We start from the raw sequence: 15,015 nt of genomic DNA on the forward strand, positions 1-15,015 counted from the left end.
TGGGAATTCAAAGAATATATTGGGGTTATAAATACCCTCATTTCTTGCTACTGCCATATAGTGCCAGTTTCTGACTGGTAATTCAAAGAATATATTGGGGTTACGTGCACCCACAATTTTTACTACTGGTATACAGTGCCATTGTCTGACTGGGAATTCAAAGAATATATTGGGAATACAAATACCCTCATTTCTTGCTACTGCCATATAGTGCCAGTTTCTGACTGGTAATTCAAAGAATATATTGGGGTTACGTGCACCCACAATTTTTACTACTGGTATACAGTGCCATTGTCTGACTGGGAATTCAAAGAATATATTGGGGTTATAAATACCCTCATTTCTTGCTACTGCCATATAGTGCCAGTTTCTGACTGGTAATTCAAAGAATATATTGGGGTTACGTGCACCCACAATTTTTACTACTGGTATACAGTGCCATTGTCTGACTGGGAATTCAAAGAATATATTGGGAATACAAATACCCTCATTTCTTGCTACTGCCATATAGTGCCAGTTTCTGACTGGTAATTCAAAGAATATATTGGGGTTACGTGCACCCACAATTTTTACTACTGGTATACAGTGCCAATTTCTAACTAGGAATTCAAAATGCGCAAGGCTCCCGGAAAGGGACGTGGACGAGGCCGTGGGCGAGGTCGGGGGAATGGTTCTGGGGAGCAAGGTAGCAGTGAAGCCACAGGGCGTCCCGTGCCTACTCCTGTGGGGCAGCAAGCATTGCGCCACTCCACAGTGCCAGGGTTGCTTGCCACATTAACTAAACTGCAGGGTACAAACCTTAGTAGGCCCGAGAACCAGGAACAGGTCTTGCAATGGCTGTCAGAGAACGCTTACAGCACATTGTCCAGCAGCCAGTCAGACTCTGCCTCCTCTCCTCCTATTACCCAACAGTCTTGTCTTCCTTCCTCCCAAAATTCCGAAGCTTTACAGAACAATAACCCAAACTGTCCCTGCTCCCCAGAGCTGTTCTCCGCTCCTTTCATTGTCCCTCAACCTGCCTCTCCACGTCACGATTCCACGAACCTAACAGAGGAGCATCTGTGTCCAGATGCTCAAACACTAGAGTCTCCTCCATCTCCGTTCGATTTGGTGGTGGATGACCAGCAACCCACCCTCATCGACGATGATGTGACGCAGTTGCCGTCAGGGCATCCAGTTGACCGGCGCATTGTGCGGGAGGAGGAGATGAGACAGGAGTTGGAAGAGGAAGTGGTGGATGATGAGGACACTGACCCGACCTGGACAGGGGGGATGTCAAGCGGGGAAAGTAGTGTGGATGTTGAGGCAGGTGCAGCACCAAAAAGGGTAGCTAGAGGCAGAGGCAGAGGTCAGCAGCTTAGGCGAAGCCAGGCCACACCCGGAATCTCCCAAGATGTTCCAGTTCGTACCCAGCCCCGAAAAACTCCCACCTCGAGGGCACGTTTCTCGAAGGTGTGGAGTTTTTTCAAGGAATGCGCCGAGGACAGATATAGTGTTGTCTGCACAATTTGCCTCTCGAAATTGATTAGGGGCTCTGAGAAGAGCAACCTGTCCACCACTTCAATGCGCCGTCATTTGGAATCCAAGCACTGGAATCAGTGGCAGGCAGCAACGGCAGGACAAAGGCCGCCTGCCGTTCACGCCACTGCCTCTGCCACTGCCTCTGCCTCTGCCACTGCCACTGCTGACTGTGCTGGCGATGCACTCCAGAGGACGAGCCAGGACACCACTTCATCTGCCTCCGCCACTTTGTTGACTTCTCCCTCATCCTCCCCTGTTCCTGTCTTATCTCCTTCTCCTGCACCATCAAAGGCACCATCAGGCGCTTCTTTACAACAACCCACCATCTCTCAGACATTGGAGCGGCGGCAGAAATACACTGCTAACCACCCACACGCGCAAGCCTTGAACGCCAACATCGCGAAACTGCTGGCCCAGGAGATGTTGGCGTTCCGGCTTGTTGAAACTCCTGCCTTCCTGGACCTGATGGCAACTGCGGCACCTCGCTATGCCGTCCCTAGCCGTCACTACTTCTCCCGGTGTGCCGTCCCCGCCTTGCACCAGCACGTGTCACTCAACATCAGGCGGGCCCTTAGTTCCGCGCTTTGCACAAAGGTCCACTTGACCACCGACGCGTGGACAAGTGCATGCGGACAGGGACGCTACATTTCACTGACGGCACACTGGGTGAATGTAGTTGAGGCTGGGACTGCTTCCCAAACTGGCCCGGTGTACCTCGTCTCCCCGCCTAACATTCCTGGCAGGGACACGAGAAGAACACCCCCCTCCTCCTCCTCCTCTACCGCCTCCTCCTCCGCCACCGCCTCCTCCTCCGCCACCGCCTCCTCCTCCGCTGTTAGATTGACCCCAGCTACGAGTTGGAAACGTTGCAGCACTGGCGTTGGTAGACGTCAGCAGGCTGTGCTGAAGCTGATCAGCTTGGGGGACAGACAGCACACTGCCTCTGAGGTGAGGGATGCCCTCCTCGATGAGACGGCAATATGGTTTGAGCCGCTGCACCTGGGCCCAGGCATGGTCGTTTGTGATAACGGCCGGAACCTGGTAGCAGCTCTGGAGCTTGCCGGACTCCAACATGTTCCATGCCTGGCCCACGTCTTCAACCTAGTGGTGCAACGTTTCCTAAAGAGCTACCCCAATGTTCCAGAGCTACTGGTGAAAGTGCGGCGCATGTGCGCCCACTTTCGCAAGTCGACAGTAGCCGCTGCTAGCTTAAAATCTCTCCAGCAACGCCTGCATGTGCCACAACACCGGCTTTTGTGCGACGTCCCCACACGCTGGAACTCAACGTTTCAGATGTTGAATAGAGTGGTTGAGCAGCAGAGACCTTTGATGGAATACCAGCTACAAAACCCTAGGGTGCCACAAAGTCAGCTGCCTCAGTTTCACATCCATGAGTGGCCATGGATGAGAGACCTTTGTGACATCCTACGGGTCTTTGAGGAGTCCACAAGGAGGGTGAGCTCTGAGGATGCGATGGTGAGCCTTACAATCCCGCTCTTGTGTGTTCTGAGAGAATCCCTGATTGACATCAGGGATAACTCAGATCACACAGAGGAGTTAGGGATAGCATCCGATCCGTCACAGCTGGAGAGTAGGTCCACACATCTGTCCGCTTCACTGCGTTTAATGGAGGAGGAGGAGGAGGAGGAGGAGGAAGAAGAGTTGTCCAATGATGTGATGGTGATACAGGAGGCTTCCGGGCAACTTCGAATCGTCCCATTGTTGCAGCGCGGATGGGTAGACATGGAGGATGAGGAGGAAATGGAGATTGAACTTTCCGGTGGGGCCAGAGGAGTCATGCCAACTAACACTGTGGCAGACATGGCTGAGTTCATGTTGGGGTGCTTTACAACCGACAAGCGTATTGTCAAAATCATGGAGGACAACCAGTACTGGATCTTTGCTATCCTTGACCCCCGGTATAAAAACAACATCTCGTCTTTTATTCCGGTAGAGGGGAGGGCCAATCGCATCAATGCTTGCCACAGGCAATTGGTGCAGAATATGATGGAGATGTTTCCAGCATGTGACGTTGGCGGCAGGGAGGGCAGTTCCTCCAGTAGGCAACCAAGTTCTCACCGGTCCACACAAACGAGGGGCACACTGTCTAAGGTCTGGGACACCTTGATGGCACCCCCTCGCCAAAGTGCCGCCACGGAGGGTCCTAGTGTCACCAGGCGTGAGAAGTATAGGCGCATGTTGCGGGAATACCTTTCCGACCACAGCCCTGTCCTCTCCGACCCCTCTGCGCCCTACACGTATTGGGTGTCGAAGTTGGACCTGTGGCTTGAACTTGCCCTATATGCCTTGGAGGTGCTGTCCTGTCCTGCCGCCAGCGTCCTATCTGAGAGGGTGTTCAGTGCAGCCGGTGGCATCATCACTGACAAGCGCACCCGTCTGTCAGCTGAGAGTGCCGACCGGCTCACTTTGATAAAAATGAACCACCACTGGGTAGAGCCGTCATTTTTGTGCCCACCTGTGTAAAGCACCCCAACATGAAACTCCATGTCTGTACTCAACCTCTCCAATTCCTCCGCATCCTCATACTCATCCACCATAAGCGTTGCACAATTCTGCTAATACTAGGCTCCCTCCACCCTGATTTCCCCCAACTCTGCTGGTTAGAGGCTCCCTCCACCCTGATTTCCACCAACTCTGCTGGTTAGAGGCTCCCTCCACCATGAATTGGTCCAAACTGGGCTGTTTAGCGGCTCCCTCCACCATGAATTGGTCCAAACTGGGGTTTTTAGGGGCTCCCTCCACCATGAATTTCCCAAAACTTGGCTGTTTAGAGGCTCCCTCCACCATTAATTGGTCCAAACTGGGCTGGTTAGAGGCTCCCTCCACCATGAATTTCCCAAAACTTGGCTGTTTAGAGGCTCCCTCCACCATTAATTGGTCCAAACTGGGCTGGTTAGAGGCTCCCTCCACCATGAATTTGCCCAAACTGGGCTGTTTAGAGGCTCCCTCCACCATGAATTTGCCCAAACTGGGCTGGTTAGAGGCTCCCTTCACCATGAATTGGTCCAAACTGGGCTGTTTAGAGGCTCCCTCCACCATGAATTGGTCCAAACTGGGGTTTTTAGGGGCTCCCTCCACCATGAATTTCCCAAAACTTGGCTGTTTAGAGGCTCCCTCCACCATTAATTGGTCCAAACTGGGCTGGTTAGAGGCTCCCTCCACCATGAATTTCCCAAAACTTGGCTGTTTAGAGGCTCCCTCCACCATTAATTGGTCCAAACTGGGCTGGTTAGAGGCTCCCTCCACCATGAATTTGCCCAAACTGGGCTGTTTAGAGGCTCCCTCCACCATGAATTTGCCCAAACTGGGCTGGTTAGAGGCTCCCTCCACCATGAATTGGTCCAAACTGGGGTTTTTAGAGGCTCCCTCCACCATGAATTGGTCCAAACTTGGCTGTTTAGAGGCTCCCTCCACCAATAATTGGTCCAAACTGGGCTGGTTAGAGGCTCCCTCCACCATGAATTGGTCCAAACTGGGTTTTTTAGAGGCTCCCTCCACCATGAATTTGCCCAAACTGGGCTGTTTAGAGGCTCCCTCCACCATGAATTGGTCCAAACTGGGGTTTTTAGGGGCTCCCTCCACCATGAATTTCCCAAAACTTGGCTGTTTAGAGGCTCCCTCCACCATTAATTGGTCCAAACTGGGCTGGTTAGAGGCTCCCTCCACCATGAATTTGCCCAAACTGGGCTGTTTAGAGGCTCCCTCCACCATGAATTGGTCCAAACTGGGCTGTTTAGAGGCTCCCTCCACCATGAATTTGCCCAAACTGGGCTGTTTAGAGGCTCCCTCCACCATGAATTTGCCCAAACTGGGCTGGTTAGAGGCTCCCTCCACCATGAATTTGCCCAAACTGGGCTGGTTAGGGGCTCCCTCCACCATGAATTGGTCCAAACTGGGCTGGTTAGAGGCTCCCTCCACCATTAATTGGTCCAAACTGGGCTGTTTAGAGGCTCCCTCCACCATGAATTTGCCCAAACTGGGCTGGTTAGAGGCTCCCTCCACCATGAATTGGTCCAAACTGGGCTGGTTAGAGGCTCCCTCCACCATGAATTTCCCAAAACTTGGCTGTTTAGAGGCTCCCTCCACCATTAATTGGTCCAAACTGGGCTGGTTAGAGGCTCCCTCCACCATGAATTTGCCCAAACTGGGCTGTTTAGAGGCTCCCTCCACCATGAATTGGTCCAAACTGGGTTTTTTAGAGGCTCCCTCCACCATGAATTGGTCCAAACTGGGCTGTTTAGAGGCTCCCTCCACCATGAATTTGCCCAAACTGGGCTGGTTAGAGGCTCCCTCCACCATGAATTGGTCCAAACTGGGTTTTTTAGAGGCTCCCTCCACCATGAATTTGCCCAAACTGGGCTGCTTAGAGGCTCCCTCCACCATGAATTGGTCCAAACTGGGGTTTTTAGAGGCTCCCTCCACCATGAATTTGCCCAAACTGGGCTGGTTAGAGGCTCCCTCCACCATGAATTGGTCCAAACTGGGTTTTTTAGAGGCTCCCTCCACCATGAATTGGTCCAAACTTGGCTGTTTAGAGGCTCCCTCCACCATTAATTGGTCCAAACTGGGCTGGTTAGAGGCTCCCTCCACCATGAATTGGTCCAAACTGGGTTTTTTAGAAGCTCCCTCCACCATGAATTTGCCCAAACTGGGCTGTTTAGAGGCTCCCTCCACCATGAATTGGTCCAAACTGGGGTTTTTAGGGGCTCCCTCCACCATGAATTTCCCAAAACTTGGCTGTTTAGAGGCTCCCTCCACCATTAATTGGTCCAAACTGGGCTGGTTAGAGGCTCCCTCCACCATGAATTTGCCCAAACTGGGCTGTTTAGAGGCTCCCTCCACCATGAATTGGTCCAAACTGGGTTTTTTAGAGGCTCCCTCCACCATGAATTGGTCCAAACTGGGCTGTTTAGAGGCTCCCTCCACCATGAATTTGCCCAAACTGGGCTGTTTAGAGGCTCCCTCCACCATGAATTGGTCCAAGCTGGGTTTTTTAGAGGCTCCCTCCACCATGAATTTCCCAAAACTTGGCTGTTTAGAGGCTCCCTCCACCATTAATTGGTCCAAACTGGGCTGGTTAGAGGCTCCCTCCACCATGAATTTGCCCAAACTGGGCTGTTTAGAGGCTCCCTCCACCATGAATTGGTCCAAACTGGGTTTTTTAGAGGCTCCCTCCACCATGAATTGGTCCAAACTGGGCTGTTTAGAGGCTCCCTCCACCATGAATTGGTCCAAACTTGGCTGTTTAGAGGCTCCCTCCACCATTAATTGGTCCAAACTGGGCTGGTTAGAGGCTCCCTCCACCATGAATTGGTCCAAACTGGGTTTTTTAGAGGCTCCCTCCACCATGAATTTGCCCAAACTGGGCTGTTTAGAGGCTCCCTCCACCATGAATTGGTCCAAACTGGGGTTTTTAGGGGCTCCCTCCACCATGAATTTCCCAAAACTTGGCTGTTTAGAGGCTCCCTCCACCATTAATTGGTCCAAACTGGGCTGGTTAGAGGCTCCCTCCACCATGAATTTGCCCAAACTGGGCTGTTTAGAGGCTCCCTCCACCATGAATTGGTCCAAACTGGGTTTTTTAGAGGCTCCCTCCACCATGAATTGGTCCAAACTGGGCTGTTTAGAGGCTCCCTCCACCATGAATTTGCCCAAACTGGGCTGTTTAGAGGCGCCCTCCACCATGAATTTCCCAAAACTTGGCTGTTTAGAGGCTCCCTCCACCATTAATTGGTCCAAACTGGGCTGGTTAGAGGCTCCCTCCACCATGAATTTGCCCAAACTGGGCTGGTTAGAGGCTCCCTTCACCATGAATTGGTCCAAACTGGGCTGTTTAGAGGCTCCCTCCACCATGAATTGGTCCAAACTGGGGTTTTTAGGGGCTCCCTCCACCATGAATTTCCCAAAACTTGGCTGTTTAGAGGCTCCCTCCACCATTAATTGGTCCAAACTGGGCTGGTTAGAGGCTCCCTCCACCATGAATTTCCCAAAACTTGGCTGTTTAGAGGCTCCCTCCACCATTAATTGGTCCAAACTGGGCTGGTTAGAGGCTCCCTCCACCATGAATTTGCCCAAACTGGGCTGTTTAGAGGCTCCCTCCACCATGAATTTGCCCAAACTGGGCTGGTTAGAGGCTCCCTCCACCATGAATTGGTCCAAACTGGGGTTTTTAGAGGCTCCCTCCACCATGAATTGGTCCAAATTTGGCTGTTTAGAGGCTCCCTCCACCAATAATTGGTCCAAACTGGGCTGGTTAGAGGCTCCCTCCACCATGAATTGGTCCAAACTGGGTTTTTTAGAGGCTCCCTCCACCATGAATTTGCCCAAACTGGGCTGTTTAGAGGCTCCCTCCACCATGAATTGGTCCAAACTGGGGTTTTTAGGGGCTCCCTCCACCATGAATTTCCCAAAACTTGGCTGTTTAGAGGCTCCCTCCACCATTAATTGGTCCAAACTGGGCTGGTTAGAGGCTCCCTCCACCATGAATTTGCCCAAACTGGGCTGTTTAGAGGCTCCCTCCACCATGAATTGGTCCAAACTGGGCTGTTTAGAGGCTCCCTCCACCATGAATTTGCCCAAACTGGGCTGGTTAGGGGCTCCCTCCACCATGAATTGGTCCAAACTGGGCTGGTTAGAGGCTCCCTCCACCATTAATTGGTCCAAACTGGGCTGTTTAGAGGCTCCCTCCACCATGAATTTGCCCAAACTGGGCTGGTTAGAGGCTCCCTCCACCATGAATTGGTCCAAACTGGGCTGGTTAGAGGCTCCCTCCACCATGAATTTCCCAAAACTTGGCTGTTTAGAGGCTCCCTCCACCATTAATTGGTCCAAACTGGGCTGGTTAGAGGCTCCCTCCACCATGAATTTGCCCAAACTGGGCTGTTTAGAGGCTCCCTCCACCATGAATTGGTCCAAACTGGGTTTTTTAGAGGCTCCCTCCACCATGAATTGGTCCAAACTGGGCTGTTTAGAGGCTCCCTCCACCATGAATTTGCCCAAACTGGGCTGGTTAGAGGCTCCCTCCACCATGAATTGGTCCAAACTGGGTTTTTTAGAGGCTCCCTCCACCATGAATTTGCCCAAACTGGGCTGGTTAGAGGCTCCCTCCACCATGAATTGGTCCAAACTGGGGTTTTTAGAGGCTCCCTCCACCATGAATTTGCCCAAACTGGGCTGGTTAGAGGCTCCCTCCACCATGAATTGGTCCAAACTGGGTTTTTTAGAGGCTCCCTCCACCATGAATTGGTCCAAACTTGGCTGTTTAGAGGCTCCCTCCACCATTAATTGGTCCAAACTGGGCTGGTTAGAGGCTCCCTCCACCATGAATTGGTCCAAACTGGGTTTTTTAGAAGCTCCCTCCACCATGAATTTGCCCAAACTGGGCTGTTTAGAGGCTCCCTCCACCATGAATTGGTCCAAACTGGGGTTTTTAGGGGCTCCCTCCACCATGAATTTCCCAAAACTTGGCTGTTTAGAGGCTCCCTCCACCATTAATTGGTCCAAACTGGGCTGGTTAGAGGCTCCCTCCACCATGAATTTGCCCAAACTGGGCTGTTTAGAGGCTCCCTCCACCATGAATTGGTCCAAACTGGGTTTTTTAGAGGCTCCCTCCACCATGAATTGGTCCAAACTGGGCTGTTTAGAGGCTCCCTCCACCATGAATTTGCCCAAACTGGGCTGTTTAGAGGCTCCCTCCACCATGAATTGGTCCAAGCTGGGTTTTTTAGAGGCTCCCTCCACCATGAATTTCCCAAAACTTGGCTGTTTAGAGGCTCCCTCCACCATTAATTGGTCCAAACTGGGCTGGTTAGAGGCTCCCTCCACCATGAATTTGCCCAAACTGGGCTGTTTAGAGGCTCCCTCCACCATGAATTGGTCCAAACTGGGTTTTTTAGAGGCTCCCTCCACCATGAATTGGTCCAAACTGGGCTGTTTAGAGGCTCCCTCCACCATGAATTTGCCCAAACTGGGCTGTTTAGAGGCTCCCTCCACCATGAATTTGCCCAAATTGGGCTGGTTAGAGGCTCCCTCCACCATGAATTGGTCCAAACTGGGTTTTTTAGAGGCTCCCTCCACCATGAATTTGCCCAAACTGGGCTGGTTAGAGGCTCCCTCCACCATGAATTGGTCCAAACTGGGGGTTTTAGAGGCTCCCTCCACCATGAATTTGCCCAAACTGGGCTGGTTAGAGGCTCCCTCCACCATGAATTGGTCCAAACTGGGTTTTTTAGAGGCTCCCTCCACCATGAATTGGTCCAAACTTGGCTGTTTAGAGGCTCCCTCCACCATTAATTGGTCCAAACTGGGCTGGTTAGAGGCTCCCTCCACCATGAATTGGTCCAAACTGGGTTTTTTAGAGGCTCCCTCCACCATGAATTTGCCCAAACTGGGCTGTTTAGAGGCTCCCTCCACCATGAATTGGTCCAAACTGGGGTTTTTAGGGGCTCCCTCCACCATGAATTTCCCAAAACTTGGCTGTTTAGAGGCTCCCTCCACCATTAATTGGTCCAAACTGGGCTGGTTAGAGGCTCCCTCCACCATGAATTTGCCCAAACTGGGCTGTTTAGAGGCTCCCTCCACCATGAATTGGTCCAAACTGGGTTTTTTAGAGGCTCCCTCCACCATGAATTGGTCCAAACTGGGCTGTTTAGAGGCTCCCTCCACCATGAATTTGCCCAAACTGGGCTGTTTAGAGGCGCCCTCCACCATGAATTTGCCCAAACTGGGCTGGTTAGAGGCTCCCTCCACCATGAATTTGCCCAAACTGGGCTGGTTAGAGGCTCCCTCCACCATGAATTTGCCCAAACTGGGCTGTTTAGAGGCTCCCTCCACCATGAATTGGTCCAAACTGGGGTTTTTAGGGGCTCCCTCCACCATGAATTTCCCAAAACTTGGCTGTTTAGAGGCTCCCTCCACCATTAATTGGTCCAAACTGGGCTGGTTAGAGGCTCCCTCCACCATGAATTTCCCAAAACTTGGCTGTTTAGAGGCTCCCTCCACCATTAATTGGTCCAAACTGGGCTGGTTAGAGGCTCCCTCCACCATGAATTTGCCCAAACTGGGCTGTTTAGAGGCTCCCTCCACCATGAATTGGTCCAAACTGGGTTTTTTAGAGGCTCCCTCCACCATGAATTGGTCCAAACTGGGCTGTTTAGAGGCTCCCTCCACCATGAATTTGCCCAAACTGGGCTGTTTAGAGGCTCCCTCCACCATGAATTTGCCCAAACTGGGCTGGTTAGAGGCTCCCTCCACCATGAATTTGCCCAAACTGGGCTGGTTAGAGGCTCCCTCCACCATGAATTGGTCCAAACTGGGGTTTTTAGAGGCTCCCTCCACCATGAATTTGCCCAAACTGGGGTGTTTAGAGGCTCCCTCCACCATGAATTTGCCCAAACTCTGCTGGTTAGAGGCTCAATCCACCCTGATTTTCAAAACAAATGGTGCCAACCTCAACTTACTACAAGGGCCAAATTCACTGCTGGTGACAAGCTCTCCTCACTGCAAGTGCCAAATACACATGTTTCAAGGTGTTTTCCTACTGTCAGAGAGGTGGTATTGAGTGTGTAAAGTGTGTAGTTGTTAGGCTGTGATGTTGGGGTAATAGAGGGTCTTTGGTGTGTTAGATGCCCCCAGACATGCTTCCCCTGCTGTCCCAGTGTCATTCCAGAGGTGTTGGCATCATTTCCTGGGGTGTCATAGTGGACTTGGTGACCCTCCAGACACGGATTTGGGTTTCCCCCTTAACGAGTATCTGTTCCCCATAGACTATAATGGGGTTCGAAACCCATTCGAACACACGAACATTGAGCGGCTGTTCGAATCGAATTTCGAACCTCGAACATTTTAGTGTTCGCTCATCTCTATTAGTTTTATCTTAGGTTGTAGTTAAAAAATAGCAATATGGGGGGCCACACGGTGGCTCAGTGGTTAGCACTGCAGCCTTGCAGCGCTGGGTCCTGGTGTTCAAATCCCGCCAAGGGAAAAAAAACATCTGCAAGGAGTTTGTATGTTCTCCCCGTGTTTGCATGGATTTCCATCCCATATTCCAAAAAGACACACTGATAGGGGAAAAAAATGTACATTGTGAGCTCTATGTGGAGCTCACAATCTACAAAAAAAAGAAATAGCATTATGAAGCCCTGAGGATAGGAAAAACGTATAATGCCCCATTATTATTTCACTTGTATGGCGGTATTATTTAGAAATTGAAGGACAGCCTGGTGATTCATTGTCGACTTGTAGTATTGGGGTCTTGAGGTTTTATCACGATATGGCAGTATTACAGGGGCTGAAGTTACAAGGAAAATTGCAGTATATGGAGGCCAATTTACTATTTGGCTTGGTCCCAATTTTTTACAAAATCAGCTATAAAAACCACCCAGTTATATGGCCTCCCATTCAGTATAGTAGCACATCAGGCTGCTGTGGTGATTCACCACAAACCACAGATAAAGTGTAATGTGCGAGCCCATCGTTACAGTGTCCTCTCTCCCTAATGACCCCTGGTTTGGCTGCTCTTAATGGTCGTACCTGATTGATGTTCTGGGCACTGCTCAGAGTATTTTTGTTGATTCCAGAAGTCCTGACCTTGCGTAGAACAGTATGATTGTCTGTATAAATGATGAGAAAGTGACTCAGCTGCTATGCCAGATTGAAAAGACTGCAACATTTGTTGAGTTACTTGTCCTTAAGGTTTGTAGGACATTGAACCTATTAGGTTATACTATGTCCGGTGTGCCTATAGAGTAGTATATATGGGCCACTGACTGCCATAAAAGTATGTATGCAGCTATACTGATTAATATGGGGAATCCGATGCATCCTAGCTAAATGTAAGTTAAAAGGACACTCATTTGGCATATATTTGTCCATTGAAGTCTATAGGACTATGGGTGTAATGGTTGGGAAATGTTCTCAGCATATATGATCAGGGTCCATTCATACAGTGGAATCTACTGCAGATTTTGAGGTGGTTAGGGTCATTCGGCTGGACCTAATAAATGGTGGAAAGCCAAGGTAGAGGTGAGTAAGCCGCAGTATTATGGAATTGACCCTCATTCTGGTGGCAATGGTATCTCTCCTCTTTAGCAGTTTGCTATCACTATGTCTTCCCCTGGGGGTCTTCTCCAGTTTGTCCTGACCCGAAAATACCTTTTTGACCTGGGTTTCTCATGTAGTTCTCTTATTCTATCTGTACTAAGATATATATCTTCTTCCCCCACTCTCCTCATAGACTCATGCATCATGGCTATCTTGTCACATTCACAATCTCGGGGAGGCTTCTTCCTCCGACCCCATCATAGACTTCCCAATTGTGAATTCTTTCCTCCATCACACCATGACCCGACTCCACACAGAGGCGCTCTATTAAACTTATGATACCCTCTCCTCTTTGGTGGGAACCTCTTTTACTATTTTGTGACTAGTCCACAGGAGTTATGGGGAAACCCATCACCTAAGAATTCTCAACTAGACCATAATGTTCTCAAGGTATACTCCAAATATGAACAGAGCTTAATCCATCTCTTCCTATCCAAATCAAATCAAATCAAACAAGCCTTATTGGCACGTCCGAATAGATATTTGGCATTGCCAAAGCTAGTAGAGGGGGGGGCAGGAGTTGGATTTAGGTGGGTGAGTGGTGGGTATGAGGGGGTGGGGTGGGTGGTTTGGGGTATAACAGCCTGTGGAGTCTCGTCTTCCTTTTAGTTGGTGACCGCTATATGGGAGGTGGGATGGGGTGGAGTGGTGGTTTGGGGTATAACAATCCGTGGAGTCTCATCTTCCTCTTAATTGGTGACTGCTATATGGGGAGGTGGGGTGGGGTGGGTGTATTGGGATAAATATAACAGTCCGTGGAGTCTCATCTTCCTCTTAGTTGGTGACCGCTGTATGGGGGGGTGGGGTGGGTGATTTGGGGTATAACAGTCCATGGGGTCTCATCTTCCTCTTGTTTGGTGACAGCTGGACACATATTGGGCATCTCCACAATGGCCTCCTCTTCTCCCAGTAGGATGTAGAGTTTCCTCTTCTCGTCTGCAGATATGAAGTCTGGGATGTGGGCAGAGAGTCTTTGGTAGTAGACGGCCCTCACAGCTGAGTATTTGGTGCAGTGTAGCAGGAAGTGGGTCTCGTCTTCTAGGGCCCCCTGGTCACAGTGCTGGCACAGTCTATTCTCCCGTGGCTTGTACGTCTGCCTGTGTCGCCCCGTCTCCATCTCCAGGTTGTGGGTGCTCAGTCTGTACCGGCTCAGGGTCTGTCTGTGTTTGGGGTGGCGTACTCTCTCCAGGTAGGGGGCCATGGTGTAGTCCCTTTGTAGGGATTGGTACACGGTGAGTTTCTTGGAGTTATTTATTTCGTTTCTCCATTTTTCTATGTACCGCTCTCTGTTTGCCTCTGTGGTCGCCTTTATTTCGGCCTTGGTTATCATCTGTTGGTGTTTTTGGTTTGGTGGTTGGCTGTTTGGTTGGTGGGTGTCTGGTTTGCTCAAGTGGCTTAGCCATGCTTGGTGGTGGTAGGAGTCGGGCTTGCTCCCCTGGATGTGTGCCTGGAAAGCTAGCGCCCTTTTCTGTATGGTGAGAGATAGGGGGAGTCTGCCTAGCTCTGCCCTGCAGGCCATGTTGGAGGTGTTGCGATGGACATGGATCAGGTATTTGCAGAACTCCAGGTGGTAGTTCTCTGTTGGGCTGGAATCCCACTTTGACTGGTCTGGGTAGGTGGCTGGGCCCCAAACCTCGCTGCCATAGAGAAGGATTGGGGAGATGACTGCGTAAAATATCTTCAGCCAGACCCTCAACCATATCTTTGGAGACCTATATGCGGTACTTTAAGAGGGAAGCTTTCGCACATATGTTTGATGGCACATTTGCAGGAATATAACCTGGAACTTTCTGTAGAGCAGACAGTATTGTCAAACATTGTTATAAAGAAGAATTATATCATTGTTTCTTAGGAACAGTTTTATGTCCTACTTAGCTATGACTCATATGCAAATAAAAGTAACTACAAGGCACAGACATATGGTGCTCATGAAAATTGTAATGACTGGTTCAGTGTTTTAGCTGGAGCAGTTGTCGTCCTGATGTAAATTTCATTACATGGCAGTTGTCAACAATACAAGATTGGAATTTTTAAATCAACAACAATGAAGAGAAATGTTCCTCTAATTTCCACCATCTGCCATAATCTTGACATACTTTTCTGCCTTGTTTTATGCGGAAATAGTTTATAGTTACTTGTATGCAAATAATACGCACAGTAGCGTGATGTCAAGGCAGTGGTGAACTAAGTAAACCAAAGGCAATGGGCTGTTCCAAAACTAGGGCACTCCATGCTCCCCATCATCACCCTGCCATGTTGTGTCTATTGTCAATATCACCGTGCCATGACTAAACTGACAACTGGGTGTTACCATGCTTACTCAGGGTAACAAATACTTTATGTCTGGTGCCTACTTGTTCTCCAGCACCCAGT

The sequence above is a fragment of the Leptodactylus fuscus genome, chromosome 1, assembly GCF_031893055.1.
Source record: "Leptodactylus fuscus isolate aLepFus1 chromosome 1, aLepFus1.hap2, whole genome shotgun sequence".
In the NCBI taxonomy this organism is placed as follows: Eukaryota; Metazoa; Chordata; class Amphibia; order Anura; family Leptodactylidae; genus Leptodactylus; species Leptodactylus fuscus.